Source organism: Pseudopodoces humilis, chromosome 8, assembly GCF_049639895.1.
Source record: "Pseudopodoces humilis isolate 2021_Gansu_Grassland_sample_001 chromosome 8, ASM4963989v1, whole genome shotgun sequence".
In the NCBI taxonomy this organism is placed as follows: Eukaryota; Metazoa; Chordata; class Aves; order Passeriformes; family Paridae; genus Pseudopodoces; species Pseudopodoces humilis.
In genome coordinates, this window is record NC_142207.1 from 25,918,104 (window position 1) to 25,935,189 (window position 17,086).

The window sequence follows — 17,086 nt, forward strand, 5'->3', positions numbered from 1 at the left end:
GGCAGGTCAATTGTAGCTGCGCAGTTCCTGGAGCTCTGGGCTTTGAGGTTTTCGGAACCCTAACCCTAGGCATAACCCTAACCCAAGGTGGGGCAGTGAAAAGATGATTGTGCTGTGTGGACCTGATTTCTGTAAGTCTGAGAGAGTTTCAGCCTGTCAGTGGCTGATCTGTTCCCAAGGGAGAGTCTCAAGAGCAGCTCTCGATCAAGGACTATTATTGTAAATACTCTAATTTTTCTCAAAACAGTTCTGTGCAGCTGCGGTTAGTGTGTTTTCTTTTGTCCCACCAATGGGACAGAGAGGTGGTGTTCCCTTTACCTATCATGTTAAACCTGTAGCGTAATACCCTATAAAAAGCTGAAAAGTTCGGATAATAAAGCTTTTTTGACCATCTCCTTCGCGTGCTGCACGGAATCCACACTTCTACTTCGTGTCCAACTGCGACATCCGGCGCTCACCGTGGTATTGCAGCAACTGGCTAGAAGGTAAAGGAGCAATTCATGGATGTGATAGAAGCCGCCAGCTCCACAATGTCTTCACGAGCCATCTCAGACGCCGGTTCCGACCCAGGAGACTGGTCTGAACCAGAAGACGTTCTCCTGGACCATGACACACGGGAAACCGCAGTGGGAGTGGTCCAGGTCGGTTCAGACGGGAGCCTTTCCCCTGCCCTATCCTTTAGTGATCCGAGTGTGGGGGTAGGTCCCCTTTATCTCGAGTCCCCAGGGGCGTCTGACAAGGGGGAGGGGGACGGGGGAGATTCGGACCGCGGCCCCTCCCTCCCTGCCCGGCGGGGATCGACCTACCCGGGGTTCGGGAAGCCACGGGAAGAGGGGGAACTAAACATTCCTGTGGCGCTCCCCGCGGTGGGAACACAGCCCACCACTGGAAGCGCCAACGGAGTGGTTCAACGCCCTCCCCGTGCCGTGCACGAACTCGGGGGTTTGCGTCCTGCTCCTTTTTCCGCACTCGGACCCCGCGGTCGGTGGGGGCGGGGTCCCATCCGCGCCGCGGAGTCCCGCGGGGACCGGCCCCTCTGCGTATGCTCAGGCCACGACCGGCGCCGTGGGACCGCTGATGGACTTCACGGACGCAGTGGCCCCGCGGCGCGGGCAGGGGGCCGATCCCCGCGGCTCTGCGCCACGGGACGGCGGGAATGCGGGGCCTGCCGCCGCCGGGGGGCAGCCGCAGGGGCTGATGGGAAAAGCGCCGCTCGCCGCGGCGCGGCTGAGGCAGCGGCTGGCGCCGGGCCGGCCCAGTGGGCGCCGCTGCGAACCCCCGCGGGAAGGAGGTGGGGGCAAGCGGCGCGAACCTTACTGCGGAGGGCACCAGCGGAGCAAACTGCGGGCGGAGCGACGCCGCCCCTCCGACCGGCGCGGGCTCGGCAGGGACGGCAAAAGCTGGCGCCGCCTAGGGAGGCGGTGCCGCCGCTTCTGACAGCCCGGCCGGGGCTGTCCCGGCACGGCGAGCGGCGCCGGAAGGGGCAGAGGCAGCCCTCAGGCGGCGCCGCCCTTTCCCCCGGCGATGAGCCCCGCCTGCCGGCTCGGCATGGGAGCCGGCAGAGAACGCCCCCCTGGCTGCTGGTGCTACCGGGCAGGGGCAAACGAGTCTTCTTTGTTTACCATAGGGACTCGCAGTGACTCTGGATTGTCAGGGCGAGTGTCTGCTCGAAGTGCAGGGCACAGAGACGGCCCTCACTTGAGTACACGCTGGACTTTATCCCCGTGTCAGGTTACAGTACGGCTTCGGGATCCCAGGAAATTTTGGGACGAAGTAAAGGAAGAAGCAATGGAGATGGGGGACTGGGAGCTAATGGAAAGATTTAGAAGCATTGGACACAGTTTCCTTGATTTTTCAGATTCTGCCAGGAATGGACAGTATGGTGCAGGAGAGACGAGCTCCAGGTAGGGGCCTGTCTCTGCTCCTGTGATGTCTAAGGGGCAGGATCACAGAGATGCTGTGACCTCGCAGGGAGGTGTTCAGGCTTTTCCTGTAATAAAAGTAAATCCTGGAACAGGCCTGCCTAACACACACCGTGCCCTGACCACAAAAACGGTGACGGGTATTAGGGACAAGGTTGCACAGCGTGGACTGGGGTCTCAGGAAGTAATGCACATGATTTGCATTCTTAATTCTGAGCCACTGGTACCATATGATATTAGTCACCTTGCTGAGGTGTTGTTTCAGCCTATTCAATCTGAGATTTTTGAGGACAATTGGAGTCAGCTGACCACAGAGGTGGCTGGACAAAATAGTCAATTGCCTCAACAGGACCCTAGATTTGGGGTTGGACTTGACCTTTTGACAGGGATTGGAAATTTCTCTAACCCTGCTTTCCAGGTCACATTCCACCTCCTGATGTTAGAGCAGTGCCAGAAGACTGGTTTTGCAGTTCTGATGACAACAATAGAGCTTTCTGCTCCAAAGCAAAAGTTTGCTACTATTGTCCAGGGACCAAGGGAGCCATACATGCAGTTTATTGAGAAACTCTCTGCCTCTTTAGAGAAGCAAGTGGACGAACCAGAATTGAGGCGCATACTGCTCACACAGTTGGCAAGAAGCAATACCAATGATGACTGTAAGAGAGTAATACAGGCCCTCCCAGGTGACCCATCTGTGGCACAGATGGCTCAGGCTTGTGCAAACATAGGCACCCCAGATTGCAGGATGGCAGCCTTGGCTACTGCCTTACCAGCGTCCTCAAAAGGGCCAAAAGGTAAGCAGCAGAAGCAGGAAACAGCACAAGCCACCAAAAAGCAGGGGAAACAGAAGCAGAAAGGGAAAGCTCCGTTGTTTCTGTGTGCTTGGTGTGGAAAGCCAAACCAATTTGCAGAGGCTTGCACAGTGAAATATGACGCCAAGGACCAGCCTTTGCCAGATCAGGGACACACAAAGTTGAGCACGAAGGGGAAACGTGCTCAGACATAAGCATTTCCCCAGGTCCTGAAGCTGATGCGGGCTTACTCAGCCAGCTTGTGGCCAGCAGCTCTGGCTCAGCTGGACTTGATGTCTGCACAGCAGCAACAGTAGTCCTGAACTCTTGTACAGTGCGTAGAGTTCATTTGGATGCCTATGGACCCCTGGGGGAGGGTAAAAGTGCTCTCCTAATGGGAAGGTCAAGTGCCACCCTCCAAGGTATCATTGTGCATCTGGGGCTTATTGATGCTGATTATTCAGGACAAATTTCTGCTATGGTTTCCACACCCACCCCTTCCCTCACCATTCCCAAGAAAACATACCTTGCTCAACTTGTGCCTTTCAAGTCCTCAGTTTCTAGGGCTGTGAGCCGGTATCAAGGGGACGGTTGCTTTGGATCAACTGGACCACCTCAGGTGCACTGGTCTAAAACACTGACTGACAAAAGGCCGGAGATGTGATGTACCCTGTGCCTCCTGGCTGCTACCCTGACAGAAATCCACCCGCAAGGTCTGATCGACACGGGTGCCGACATCACCATCCTGGTCTTCTCTGCGTGGTTCCCACAGTGGTCTCTGAATCCGGTGGAGTCACCTGTCGCAGGGTTGGGTGGAACGGCCAAATGCTTCATTAGCCAGCAGCCGGTGCAGATCACAAATTCAGAGGGACAATTGGCTATGGTTTGGGTTTATGTTACCATGGCGATTGCTAACCTCTGGGGCTGGGATGTACTGGCAGTTTGGGAGGTTCGGATCGGGACAGATTTTTAGTGGGGACCACTGCGACGAAGGGCGCACTGTGCTCCACGCCTCCCTTACAGGGGTGTGGGGACAAACGCATCTGGGAAAACCAGTGGTCCCTCCAAAAAGAAAATGTAGTTGCCCTTCCAGATTTGGTTCAAGAGAAAGGTACAAGCTATGCCAATCTCCTAAGTTCCATAGCAGAAGGTAATGCTAGGGCTGAAAAGTGGGCTAACTCTGCCTGGGTGCCTGATGTGCTAGCACAGGCCAGAGCATTGCATGGATTCTTTCATCAAAACGCACGTACATTGCAGAAGGGGTTTCAGTTGACTCCAGCTGAGGCTAGTGACATTGTCAATTCCTCTGATGACTGTCATGCACTTGCTCTGCCTTTACCAGTGGGCGTAAACACTAGAGGTCTCAAGGCCTTGGAAATTTATCAAAAATTGCCAAAAAAAATTGAAATTGCCAAATTCAGAAGGGTCAAGTATGTGCTTGTGTCTATTGACATTTTCTCCTCTGCAATGTGGGCTTCTCCTCACACTGGAGAAAAAACACGCAGTGCTATCACCCATTGGAGGCTGGAGGCAAGCTTTTGCCGTGCTAGGGATACCTTCTACTGTGAAAACCGATAATGGCCCGGCATACACATCACAGAAGGTGCGGCAGTTTATGCAGATGTGGGGTGTTTCACACAAATTCGGCATTCCACATTCTCCAACTGGCCAAGCCATTGCTGAACGTGCTCATGGTACTCTGAAGCAGGTTCTTCAGAAACAAAAATGGGGAATGCAGGGTGAAACTCCTCAAAGTCGATTGGCAAAAGCTTTGTACACGATAAATCACCTTACGGTGCTGCAGAATTCAAATAACCCGGTCATCTTGAACCATCACCTTTTCTTACAGGCTTCAGGCAGACACATCAGCCCCAAGCAAAAGTTCGGGTGCAAAATTTAACCACCAAGCAGTGGGAGGGCCCGTTTGAACTTATGGTTTCAGGTTGTGAGTATGCATGTGTATCCACAGATACTGGGGAGCACTGGGTACCTACAAAGTGTGTCCGACCTGACCTGCAATCACAAAGGCAGAACTGAGCCAACAAGCAAACCACAGGCCGTGACCAGGAGGAAAGTCATCAAGTGGAGGAATCTTCAAGTGATGACACAGACGCAGATGTGAGTGATTACTCGGATGGTCCCGCTACAAGTAGGCATTAAACATCTTGCTCATTTTTTCTTTTTTTTTTTTTTATAGAAAGAAAGGGTGCGATGTGGACCTGATTTTTCTGATTCCGAGAGATTTACAGCCTGTCAGTGGCTGATCTGTTCCCAAGGGAAAGTCTCTTGAGAGCAGTTCTACCACAAGAACTATTACTGTAAATACTCTTTTTTCTCAAAACAGTTCTGTACAGGTATGTTTTCTCTTGTCCCACCAATGGGACAGAGAGGTGGTGTTCCCTTCACCTATCATGTTAAACCTGTAGCGCAATACCCTATAAAAAGCTGAAAAGTTCGGATAATAAAGATTTTTCTGACCATCTCCTTCGGGTGTTGCATGGAATCCACTCTTCGTGTTCAACAGCGACAGCGCTGAGTCAGTTGCAACGCAAAAAGATATGGACGAGCTATTTAGTGGCAGTTTTCTTTTCATTTTGGCAGGTCTATTGTAGCTGCACAGTCCCTGGAACTCTGGGCTTTGTGGTTTTCTGAACCCCACCCCTAGGTGTAACCCTAACCCTGGGCGCTCGGACACGAACCTCCAGCTCCCCTCAGCTACTTCCGTGAGCGCTCGCGAGTTTCCGGCCGCCTCGGCCGCGCGCACGGCGGGGGCGGGGGGAGCGGGCGGGGGGAGCGCGCGCCCCCCCTCCCCTCCCTGCAGCCCCGCTCGGTGCTTCCCGCGCGGGCCACCCCGGGGCGGAAGCGCCGCTCGCGCCTTCCCGCGGGCCGCTCGGCTCTTTCCGCCTCCCCCTCCGGGGCGCTTCGTTCGTTTCCGCGGCCGCTCGGCTCTTTCCGCTGCGGCCGGCGGCGCGCTCGGCCGTTCCCGCCGCCTGGCGGGCGCTCGGCGCTTTCCGTGACCGCTCGGCGGTTTCCGTGCGGGGCCGGGCGCGCTCGGCGCTTGCTCCCTGGCTGGCGCTCCTCAGTCGGCCGCTGCCTGCCTGTCGCCGGGCTGGGAGCGCCTGTGTGTGTGAGTGACGCGGCGGAGGTGTAGTTTGACGCGGTGTGTTACGTGGGGGAGAGAATAAAACTGCGGCGAGATCCCAGGCGCGAACGAAAGCAGTGACGGAGCAGCCTGGTAACCGGTAAGAGGAGGACGGCGCCCAGCAAACAGGGGCGGGGGGGAGGGAAGGAAATGGAGCCCGGCGGGGACCAGGGGAGCCGCCGGGCGGCAGGACACGGGGGCCCGGCCGCGCACCGCCCGCGGGAGGGGCGCCCGCCTTAAAGATGGAGCCGGGCCCTGCAACATCCCCGCCGCCGCCGCGCCGCGAACAAAGGATAATGGCGGATGGGAGCGGGCCCGGCGGTGCCCGCCACAGCCGGGCGGCGGCGGCTCTGTCGGCAGCCAGCGGCGGCGCTCAGTGCGGCGGGGAAGGGGCACCGCGCCCCCCGGCCCCCGGAGGAGGCGGCGGAGGACGACGACGGGGGGGAGCGGCGGCGGCGGGGGGCGGCCGCGCTCCCGCCCGCGCCCCCTCCCCGCCCCGCCGTGTGCGCTCCTGCTCTCGCTCCCCCGCTGCCGTCCCCCGGCCCCGCCGGGCTCCGGGGACCCTCCCGCGGGGCCGCCGCGGCCCCCCGCGCCCGCCGGAGTTCCGCTTCCCCGGCGCCCCGAGCGTGCTGTACGGATAAACAAACAGACTCCCGCCGTGATGGACACGAATGCGTGGGGCGCTGCCCGGCTCTGTAACGAGAAGCTTTTAATAAAATCTGTGCTCGGAAGCCGGGGCAGCGCTTGGTCTGGTGGTTCGCTGTTACTCCGTCTCCGGGAGGCCGCGCCGGGCGGCGGTGCCGGTCACCCAACACCGCGCTCCGGGCGGGACCCGCGGGCAGAGCCCGAGCCCGGCGCGCAGGTCACGTAACAGGGATACGGTTCCCTCTTGCCGCGCTGCTTCTCCCCTGGTAGTATTTTTAACCCAAAGTGAACTTGAGCCAGACTGCGGCTGGTAAATCTCGGTTTGGGATTTGCTTTTGCCAGTTTTCCACAGACTTGGGTGCTGCACAGCGAACAGGATTTGACCTCTATCCCAGCTTTTATAACAAATGTCAGCTCAAATGCCTTTTTCCGCCTTACACCAGCCTTGCCTTGCTGCAGCTGGGGGGCTTTTTTTTTCCTCTTTTCTTGCCTAGAATAGAAGGCAGTGTTTTGACTTTGTTCTACGTTCAAATCCTGGATATCTGCAATTTTGTGTTACAGTAGTAAGCAAAAACAACGTGGCAGACTTCAAAAACTTTTTAAGCAAAGATTGTTACACCTCTTAAATGAATACAAAGATAAAAAGTTTTAAATAATGGCGATATGATTTTTGTTCATGAAACAATTTTTAAATTTTTGTGTCTTCCTCCTAAATATTGGAATGCCTGCTCACAATCTGCTTCTAGAATAACACCTGTCTTTTTTTTTTCTTTTTTTTTTTTTTCCCCCTGGGGTTAGGAATGTGCTTCCTATTTCTTAAATAAAAGACCAGAGACTTCTTAGAAATATCATGTATCTCTGTTTAGTCCCTTTGTGACCATCACTAAACACTATTTTAGAATATAGGAATGATGAGACTACTTGCATCCTTTCTTCCTTGTATCAACAAATGTGGATTTATACAGTAAAATACGAAGCCACTGAAATAGGTTTTGTTCAAAATGGATATTTGTGATTCACATGTATACTTCCTTGTATGTGACTTTGTTTTCTTTCACTTCCACCACATCTTTTGAGATGAAGGCCAAAGATGCTCTACATCACTTCACTGTGTAATACCAACATGAGAAGAGGGTTTCTAAACTTTTAATTGATTAATAGACATTCAGTAAGAAATGTAGCTGCTGATAGTGATTAAAGAGAGTGTAATTGTTGGTGTATTTCATTCATTCTTCGTTTGATGGAATACGCACTACATTTTAAATACAAAAATGGGACAGAAAATCCTTGCTGGTTTTAGAAAAAAAGCATTTTATTTTATTCTATTTCATAATAGAGTGAAAGACTCTCAGATCCATATTTTCAAACACAGATCTCTGCATTTCCTCACAAGCTTTGTCCCCTCACAGGTCAGAGAGAAAAGGGAACAGAGAGGTGCTTGTGTATTTGCTAAGCACCACTTACAGCAGACCTAAAATGAAATTGTTGCATGTACTAAAGAAGAGTGTAATCATTTTTAATGCTTTCATTTAATTGAGAGAACACCAGTATTCAGATTTGTACTCTAAATATGGTGTTTGTATCTGCACTGAATGGTCTGCATCTAATCAGTTTTTTTCTCATATGTTTGGTGATAGGTGTGTCTACTAATCTGGGTAAAAAAAAAATAAAGAACCAGTCAAACATTAAAAAATCCAACACAAAAAACACCCCAAGGGTCTGGAAGGAGGAGAGGGGTTTGCTGATACAGAAGATTCAAAAACATCTCATGTCAAGTCATCAATCTGGCTTTTTCTTGGAAACCTGCACCAGCACAGCCATTGCTATACAAAATCTGTAGATCTTACTCTGCAGAGTAGCTGTTCTGCTGCATTAAGAGGCAGCCTCTTATTGCCTAAGTGCAGCTGCAGCTCTGTAGGTGCGTATTTTGATAGAAGACAAGGCCCCAACTCGGAATTTCTGTTGGCACCATTTTGAAACAAATGGGATATTCACACTTCACCTCTATTTTTGGATCTCTGGAAGCAAGTGGAGATCAGTTACTCATGTCACACTTCTCAAGGCCTTGGTGCAGAGAGAAGGCCGTGTTAGCTTTCTGCCACTAATCTAACTAAAGTTAGTTTCATGGGACGTGACAGCAGTCCTCATCTACAGATCTACCCAATTCAGTTTGAGTTCCCTGGTACCTTACCTGCATACAGCTGAAGTTCATGACAAGGCAGTGATTTTATTTTTTATTTTTTTTTTAACTGAATCAGAAATTGTGTTGCCTCATCTGTAGCCTGTGAGATCATATTTTGTAGTGATTAGGAAAACCTGAGCAGCCTGCCATTAATGATCTATGTACATCCCCCAGCATGAAAGCATTGATACCTATTTTGTTCTTCAAAGCTTTTTGATCACTTTATTGTACTGCAATTAAAAAGGTGAGTGAGAATGGATACAACACCTTCCAGCTTTCCAGATTTCTAAAACAGCCTTTTCAGCTGCGCAGGAGGTGAAAATGTGCCTGGCTCTAGTTGGCCTTTCAGGTAAAAAAAGCACTCAAAAACAGCCAAGGGTTCTCTGCTGCTGTTTTTGTCTGGCAGTGCTGGATTTATAGTATTATGTGTCAAGTGCAAAAAAAGAAAACTCAGTGTTGGAAGAGCCACTTTAAGACGAGAGGATAAAGAATTTGGAGGAAGCATGTTCCTGTTTGGATACATGTATATGGTTTACGTAAAATATGTACATACGCACAAGTTTAGAGAAGCGCTGATACTTGGTAGTACTTGCAGTGATTTTTGAGTGGAGTGCAGAGAGGTACAGGATATTATCCTAAGAGAATAAGCATTCCTGTTTTTGTCCTGAGATTTGTTAAAAAGAGTTGATACTTTGTGGAAAAAAAAAAAAAGACCATTAGGTGAAAGATGGAAAAATAGTTCTGAAGGTAAGAGAGTCCTGCCAATTGCTGTTCTGGATTTTGTTACTTTTCAGATGTTCTCTGATGGGAGACTGCCCTGGCTACTTGAGACACAGTTGCAGGAAGCCTTGCAGTGAACTGTTTTGAAGCTACCTTAGTGCAGGAAACTGAAATAAAAATCTCTATCTTTGATGCTTGCACAGTTTTTGGAGGGGATAGTTAAAGTGATTTGTGAAAATCTCTGATCTTCTAAGTGTACAGTGATAGTCTGTTTAGTCAATGAGGAAATCAGGAAAACTCCTTTTCCATGCACATGGCAGAACTAAAGCTGGGTTGTATTTTCTTCTTTAGGCAGAAGCTTTTTCAGATAGATTTCTAAACTTACAAAAGAGCACGTAGCCTAAGAAATCCAGGAATTCTTTAAGCTTATCTACTGGCTGATGAGCTGGAACCATAGCTCCTCATAGCATTTTTGGGTAGTAATACTGGCCAAAGCATCTTCCATGTCTTTTCCATTGCACTTACGCAAATGCTTGGGCTACTGCGTGGGGAAATGATCCAGCTGTTTGAGAGGTGTGGAGCCTGGTTCATTTTCATGTGGATCATTCCTTTCCCTGATGCTGCAGTACCAGTGTAATCAGGGGAAGGGATGGGGCTGGAATGAGCAGGGAGATAAAGGCAGCTCAAGCAGCTCTGCTGCTAAATAAGAAAACGCAGCCTATGTAAAAATTTTTAAATTATTGCTGTATTTATAACTAAGCTGGATGGCATAGATCCTGCTAGAGTTTTCTTCTTGCCACAGAGCTGGATCATTCAGCTAAGTCTGAGTTCTTACATGTGGTAACCATGAGCAAATGAACATAAGCAACAACTGTTCCCAAACTTCAATATCATGTATTAAACTGATTTGTTGTGCTGCTTATTTACTTGTCTTAAATGCCTTTTGTGTATGTTTTTTTAGCAAATTCTCTGTGCACATCCTTTACTTCCTTTTTTTTTTATTCTTCACATTGTGAATTTGTCTGTGGCTGTTCACTGCAGCTCTTTGCTGCAATATTTTAACCATCTCTTCCAAAACGGCAACCTCCTGTGACATTTTGGGTCCAATATTATGTGCACTTTTTTTATAGGTGCTACCCTAAATGTCTGATTCTCTATGCTTTTCCAGTATCAATTGGATTTTACTTTTCCTTGTACCTTTCCTGGGGCTTGAATGTCAAAACATCTTCTCATCTGTAAAATCTCTCTCATTATCTTTTATACGCCATTAAATAATGGATGGGAAGCATTATTTTCTTGCCTGTTTTTTCTGATGACACATCATCTGGCTGTGTGTAGCTGGCCTGGCCTCAAAATCCACTGGTGCCTGTCCATTGCTCCAAGTAGCATGCAATATGAGCAGGATTTGTACATTTGCACCTTTCTGGATTGTAGTGAGCTTTCTTTCTCTTGAAAAAAAAACAAACCCTAGGGCATTACTGTAGGTGTGGGACCCCTTCCCTCTTTGTGAAACTCATCCACATTTTCTTATTGTGATGATAGGAAAAATCTGGGAGACAAAAAGGGAGGGAATGTGTGAAGAAGGGTACTGTGTAACCAACAGAAGTAATCTGTTGCTGTGGTTTTGTCTGAGCTGATACAACTGTCTGGCTCTCAGGTGACAGACCTCTTGCCCTCTCCCTCCTGGTGCTGGACCGTCCCTTTACATTGTCTGTAGTGTTGACTATATATAAAATGTAATAAGCCATTTCAAATCACTAACCCAGGACAGAACTGTCCTTTTTAGTAGATCATTTTCTCCTGCATGAGTGAGCTGAATTGCCTGGTGATTGAGATGCTGTTAGCACAAGCACCAGTGCAGATTTGCAATGACAGTAGGGGAGGGAAGGAGGGGGTCACAGCTTTCTCCCTTCAGCAGCAGAGAGCTGTGTCAGCAGACCCATCTTGGGGAATGGCAGCATATCCATGACTTAGAGTGAAAGAAGGAAGAGTTGGACTCTGTCCATAGCAATCAGCTACATGAGTTTGTCTTTGCAGCTAGGAAAACTAAGAATGCAGTAAGTCAAAAAATAAACAATAGCAACAACAAACCAAACTAGGGAAATTTCCTTGTTTTAAAAGCCTGGTGACACCTGTGTGACTGAGCTAACTGCTCCTTATCAGAGGCAGAGTTCAGTCTTCTCAAGAGGTTAGGTCAGTGTACCTCTTAGGTACCTTTCACTATGGAGAGCCCAGTCAACAGGGTGGAATTATATATAAGATATTTTTAATGAAGCCCTAGTTGAAATATGAAGCTCCAGAAGGGGTCCGGGTCCAGCAATTACGTGCACATCCTGTCAGTTGGCCCAAGGCACCTGGGCAGTGAGCTGGCTGTGGTGTCTCACTCTAGTGTCACTGTTGCTACAAACTGATAAGTGCCTTGGCCTGACTTCCGGATTGTAAAATAATTAATGGTGGCTGAAACTACTGGCCTGGAAGTTGTAGTGTAAAGTTAATGTGGCATGTGTAACCAGCGCACATTACCCTGGACTGGGGAGAGGAAAAAGTATGTTACCTGCTGCAGATAGCTGCTTTGTTAGTAATGTGGCTGTTTGAAAATCACATTTCAGTCCTCAGAAAGCTAATGCTGATTATATAAAAAAATACTCATCCTGTTTCCAGCCTCCCACTCTTAACCAGAGTCATCACAACAGTAATCAAATTATAGAATAGAGGTGTTTTTTTCAGTATCTTTGTTGGCTTGCCACAGTCTTGTGACACCTGTACTCATGATTTGATCTACTTTGCTTTCATTGACAGGCCTGGCTGCAGCAGGGTAGACTCTGCTCCACCTTCCCTGTTCCTGCTCCTGTTCCTGTGCCAGTAGCACCAGTACGACTGCCTGTGAACTGGATCAGAGAACTGCTCCAGGCTTGAAATTAGTTGTGTTTCCTTGTCTGTAGTGCAAATTGGTTGCCCAGTTCCATTTACTAGACACCTTCACAGACAAGTGTAAAGGTATAAGAAAGAAAAAATTTAGAAGAAACCAGAGCCTGAGCTGGCAGTGCTGCCAGCAGAAATGCTTGCAAGACTGTAGTTGCAGAAAGCAAAATGGAGATTTTCTTTAGTGTGCAACACATTGATGTAAAACATGGATTCTATTTCTTTCTCTTGCCCTTTCTGGTACGTCAGCTTGTAAGTTCCCATTGCTTACTCCGGTCATTGCAGACCTTCAGCATTACCAGCAAATCACACCCCACGTGATTTGTTCCATGGGGACAGCCACGTTGCTCACAGGTAATGGAGGTCTTAAACTCCAGTTAATTTGAGAAACATTACTCTTTCTTTGGAGATGATGCTTTTGTGGAGTAGATCTGCCTGGCAGGCATATATGTGATCATTCTTTAAAAGGCCCTCCTGCACTTCCAAGGCAAATTTAAAAAGTACATGAAAAATAAACTAGAATCCCTTGGTTGATAATGTTAGTCAGAATTATTTTGCTATAAAGTTTCATCACTATTGCATTTCAGTTGGTTTATAGAGAGAGGCTGGGTTTAATTTTGGTGCATTAAGCAGCATAGTCTGATGGTGCTTCAAAACTAGTGCTAATTGACCAAGCAACAATGTTTTCAATAAAACTAGTAAAGCCAGAGCAATTTTAGGATTTAAAAATATTTCCAAGTCTAAGCTGTGGTTTAAGACCTAGATATTTTGGTTTTAGTGTTGCAATTAGTTTTGTGAATAGGATGCACAGAAATTGACAAGGGCAAGGTTTGTAAGGAAGTGCTGTTTTTCTTGGGCATACTTGGGCATAGTCTACTCTAGCACTCCAGCCTCAGAAAGAATTCAAAGGTTTTCTCTTCCTGGAAGGAAAGCAAAAAATGTTTTACACTGCCTGTTAAAAATGAAACAAAGCTGTTAAATCATAAGAGGGGAAAAAAACCCCAAAACTATGTTGCTTTTGAGAATACAGGTTATTTCTATTTTTTTTTTTCAGAGATCTGACTTGATATTTGGTAATTGTCAGCGTTGTATGAATAACTCGGTCTTACTTTCAGGTGACCATTTCTAAAGATACTTAATAATAAAATAGTGAAAGTATTGGTCTGAAACATCCATTTTGTTGTGTTTTCTTTCTGAACTCGTTAGAGGTGTTCCAGTTTTTTTAAAACAAGACTTTCTAATATTTACTAAGTTATATAACTTCATGCTTTTATACTATGGGTTGAACTCTAAAAATACCACATATTTTCCAAGTATCAATCAGAATGAGTAGTGTTTGTTTAAATACTTCATGTCTGTCAAGCTTGCAGCATAAATATCTGAAGTAACATTTTTTATGAGTTGATGCTTTGGTCACTGACATTCAGAAGTAGATTAGAAACATTAGCCATGGAACTGTCCCTTCTCACCAACAGACAAAACCTCAGCAGACACAAATTCTACCTAAAATTCTCAAGTAGAGCATAACTGTGCAGCTTATAAATACCTGAAACTTGCTTGCCCTAAGTTCCCCAACTGATTTGATATTCTCTGAAACAGAAGAATGGTGTGAAAGCAAGTGCAATACGCGTCACTTTGGGATTCCATTATCTGACCCTTTTCAGTGTGCAGTATTTTGCTGAGGTGACCTACATTATTTAAACCTCAGCATTATTATTGTTATTATTGTTATTATTATTATTATTGTTATTATTATTATTGTTATTATTATTATTACAGATGGATTATAAAATTCAGGTCTCTAATTTAACATTTGAAACCATACGAAGAACTCTAAATACTGACAGTTGCTCTCCTTCATTACAGGGTGGAAAAGGAAACGTTTACTTTATTAACAGGAAAGTCTCCTGAATACCTGGGACTTCCCAGAAGATTTGTGTTTCAGAAATGTAAATTTACATTCATATTGCTTTAGAATGTCATATTTAATCAGTGTGATCTCTAAGAGCCTTTGGTCCAGTCTTATAGTATCTATTCTGATAAATTACATGTGTCTATTAATATTTTCACACTGTAACAGAGACTCTGAAAACATTTATTTGGAATAAAGAGATTTCAGGTAATAATAAACATGTTTATGTGGTTCTCTGGTTTATCACATTATTCCATTAAATCATACCTGGTATTAATTTAAATTAATACTATTAAGGAAACACCTGTATGGAGGTGATTCCTTTTTCTCTTACAGGTCTGAGATTACTACATACTGTATTTTTGACCCTTGGGCTTGGAGCACTCACATTAACCACTGGTGTAGGCCTGTGTAATGCTCTGTGTAATGCTTTTATTTGTGTCTTTTTTTAAGTTGTTCATGACCTGCTCAGAGCACCAAAAGAGAGCTGGGTGAGCTGTATAGCTTCAAAGTAGCTTTAGCTTTGCTTGCATAAGTGTTTGTCACAGACCTAGTGACCGAGCCTGTGGATTTCCCTAGCACATCTATAGAGCACAGCCTGTGCAGGAGGCAGTCCTATATTAAATACCCTTGTCCTAACAACATCTTAGTTCTCTACTTTAGGAGAGTGACTCTGCTGAGCAGTCAGTCATCACTCCTGTAGCTGATTGCTGGAAACAAGTTTCAGTAGTTCCTTCACCTCAGAGATAACCCTTTATTTAATAAAAATATGTAGAGACTCTCCCTACATACTTGCAGGCTGCCCCAGGCTTGGAATTGCAACCGTTCTTCCAGCTGATGCCTCAGACCTGGAATGTTTAAAGGTTGCTTGGCAAATGGACAGAGATCCTTACAACAAATCAAAAGGTTGTCAAAAATATGTCATGCAGCATTTAGGTAGTTCTTATTCTGCCAGAATGTATGGTGAGGCAGTAAAAGACCATAAAATATAGAAATACATATGGAGGAGAACAAAGATAATATTCATCTGAATGACTCTGGCAGGTCAGGTGGAAATCTCAAGTTCTGACAGCTCTACCCAGTGGAAAAAGGGAACACGTGCACCTTCTTTTAGATGGATCTTAGCCTTGCTAACTTGGCATCATTTTCTGCTCTGAGATACTTCTGTAATTATTGTAGTGACAGTCCTCTTTTCTCCCTGTTAGTTGGAAAGGAGACGGTCTCTGACCACTTGCAGAATTAGCACTCCTTTCTGTCACTCTGGGCTGCCTTAGCTCTTCTTCTGGAACACCTTCACATGCCAGTGTTTGCTGTGCAAGGAAGTGGCTCAAAATGTTCTGCTGGTTGACCAGTACAGCAGGGTAAATTATTTACTTGTCATATCTAGATATCTGGGTGGTAGGAGAGAACAGTTTCTGCATTGCTCACTGTGCCAGCCAGGTACAACCTGCCTCCTTAGAGGGATTGTAGAGCTTCTCCAGTGTGGTGCTGAGCCCGAGCTGTCAGCCCGTGCTAAGAGCAGGGTGTACTAGCTCAGGCACAGGGCCTCCTTAGCAGAAGCAGTGTTACTTTATTGTACCCACCTGTACTCCTGTTGCCTGGGGCCAGGCTGCATTAATAGGCTCTTAGATGGGTGCTGTATCCATCCAGCAAGCTTTCACCGTGGGCTCAGCAGAACTACCTCACTTGTCATAGTATGGATGTAATCATGTCATCCTTTTTAAATAAAAGCTGCCATCAGACTGGTGTGCGGTCACAGTTCAGCACTGGAGTGAGAAGGGCACATAGGAGGAGTGGCTGGCTTCAGGTAGCTGCCCTCATTTGGGCTGAGGTCACCTTCAAATCCCATGGAATTGTGTATCCCTCACTTCTCCACCCACAGCTGTTAAAGTCAAAGGTGAAATCAGAATTTGATTAGGGCCAGAAATTAAAGTTCGTCACAAGTGGCTGTGCTGATTATTCACTTGCTGGGCCCGTACCAATTGCAAAGAGCCTGTTCCTGGAGTTGTGGTGTATTCAGCAGGAGCATTAGCTCCCCAACAGCATGATAAAAAAATCACTTGGGGCCTGTATTTTATATTGCATTAAAGATGTCTGCCAATGATACCGTTCAGATACAATGTTGTGATGGATTTTATTAAGTAACCAGCAGCTAAGTTGATGAGGTGAGCCACTGTACTTTCAGCAGTCACTGGGAGAAAAGAAAAGTGTATTTTGGCAATTTCATGCCATTTCATTTTTGAGAAAGGAAAGCTTTTACAATTGGTAGGAATTAAAAGAAATCTTCATAGATTGAAAATTAGGTGAGTTTTATGTTCTAAAAATAAAGCCGGAGAACAGATGGTAAGCTGTAGTAAAGTGCAGTCAGTTTGTAAGTAACTGAAATGCATAAATATTATATTGGCAATGAATGTGTTAAGAATGACAAAATGGGCAGAGTTCTCAGAAGTCTCCATGAATACATCAAATATTTTGGCCAGGACATTCTTAAAAATGTCTTGCTTCTCTAAAATTCAGTTTGCAGCTATCTTCCAGTGGGTTTTGGATTTTTTTACTGCACTAATAAGGGTGTTTGTAGTTATCACAATTCTATTCTACATGTTGAGGAACACAGACTTAGAGCATGTGAATTAGTCTTTTAATACCCTAAGTGCCTTTAATAGGACCACAGAGCATTTATAAATAGAACATATTTATGGATTGTTTTCAATAATAATAATAGTTACCTAATGACTTTGCAACCTTCCTGGGATTTGTTTTGACATTTTGTTTTGTCTAAGTGAAGTCTGGCAGTATTTTGGGGGCATTTCTGAATGGGAAGGGGATAAGACAGTGGAGAGTCATTTGTTT

At 46.6% G+C, this 17,086-nt stretch overlaps 1 protein-coding gene and 1 long non-coding RNA gene across 6 annotated transcripts in view; both read left to right on the forward strand.

The window, feature by feature from the left end:
- The first annotated feature begins 374 nt into the window (after positions 1–374).
- Positions 375–5,195, forward strand: LOC148183860 (uncharacterized). Its single transcript, XR_015773098.1, has 3 exons — positions 375–641; positions 4,683–4,831; positions 4,911–5,195. It is a non-coding gene; the product is annotated as an uncharacterized LOC148183860 (long non-coding RNA).
- Positions 5,196–5,679: 484 nt separating this feature from the next.
- Positions 5,680–17,086, forward strand: part of CREB1 (cAMP responsive element binding protein 1) — a 40,118-nt gene continuing 28,711 nt past the window's right edge. The window contains exons 1-3 of one of the 5 annotated variants that reach the window (XM_014249368.2): positions 5,681–5,955; positions 12,202–12,399; positions 12,574–12,678. The gene's annotated coding sequence lies outside the window, so the exon portion shown is untranslated. Of the gene's footprint in view, positions 5,956–12,201; positions 12,679–17,086 lie in introns of all 5 variants that reach the window. The other 4 variants (XM_088058964.1, XM_088058965.1, XM_088058963.1 and 1 more) reach the window with 4 other exon arrangements.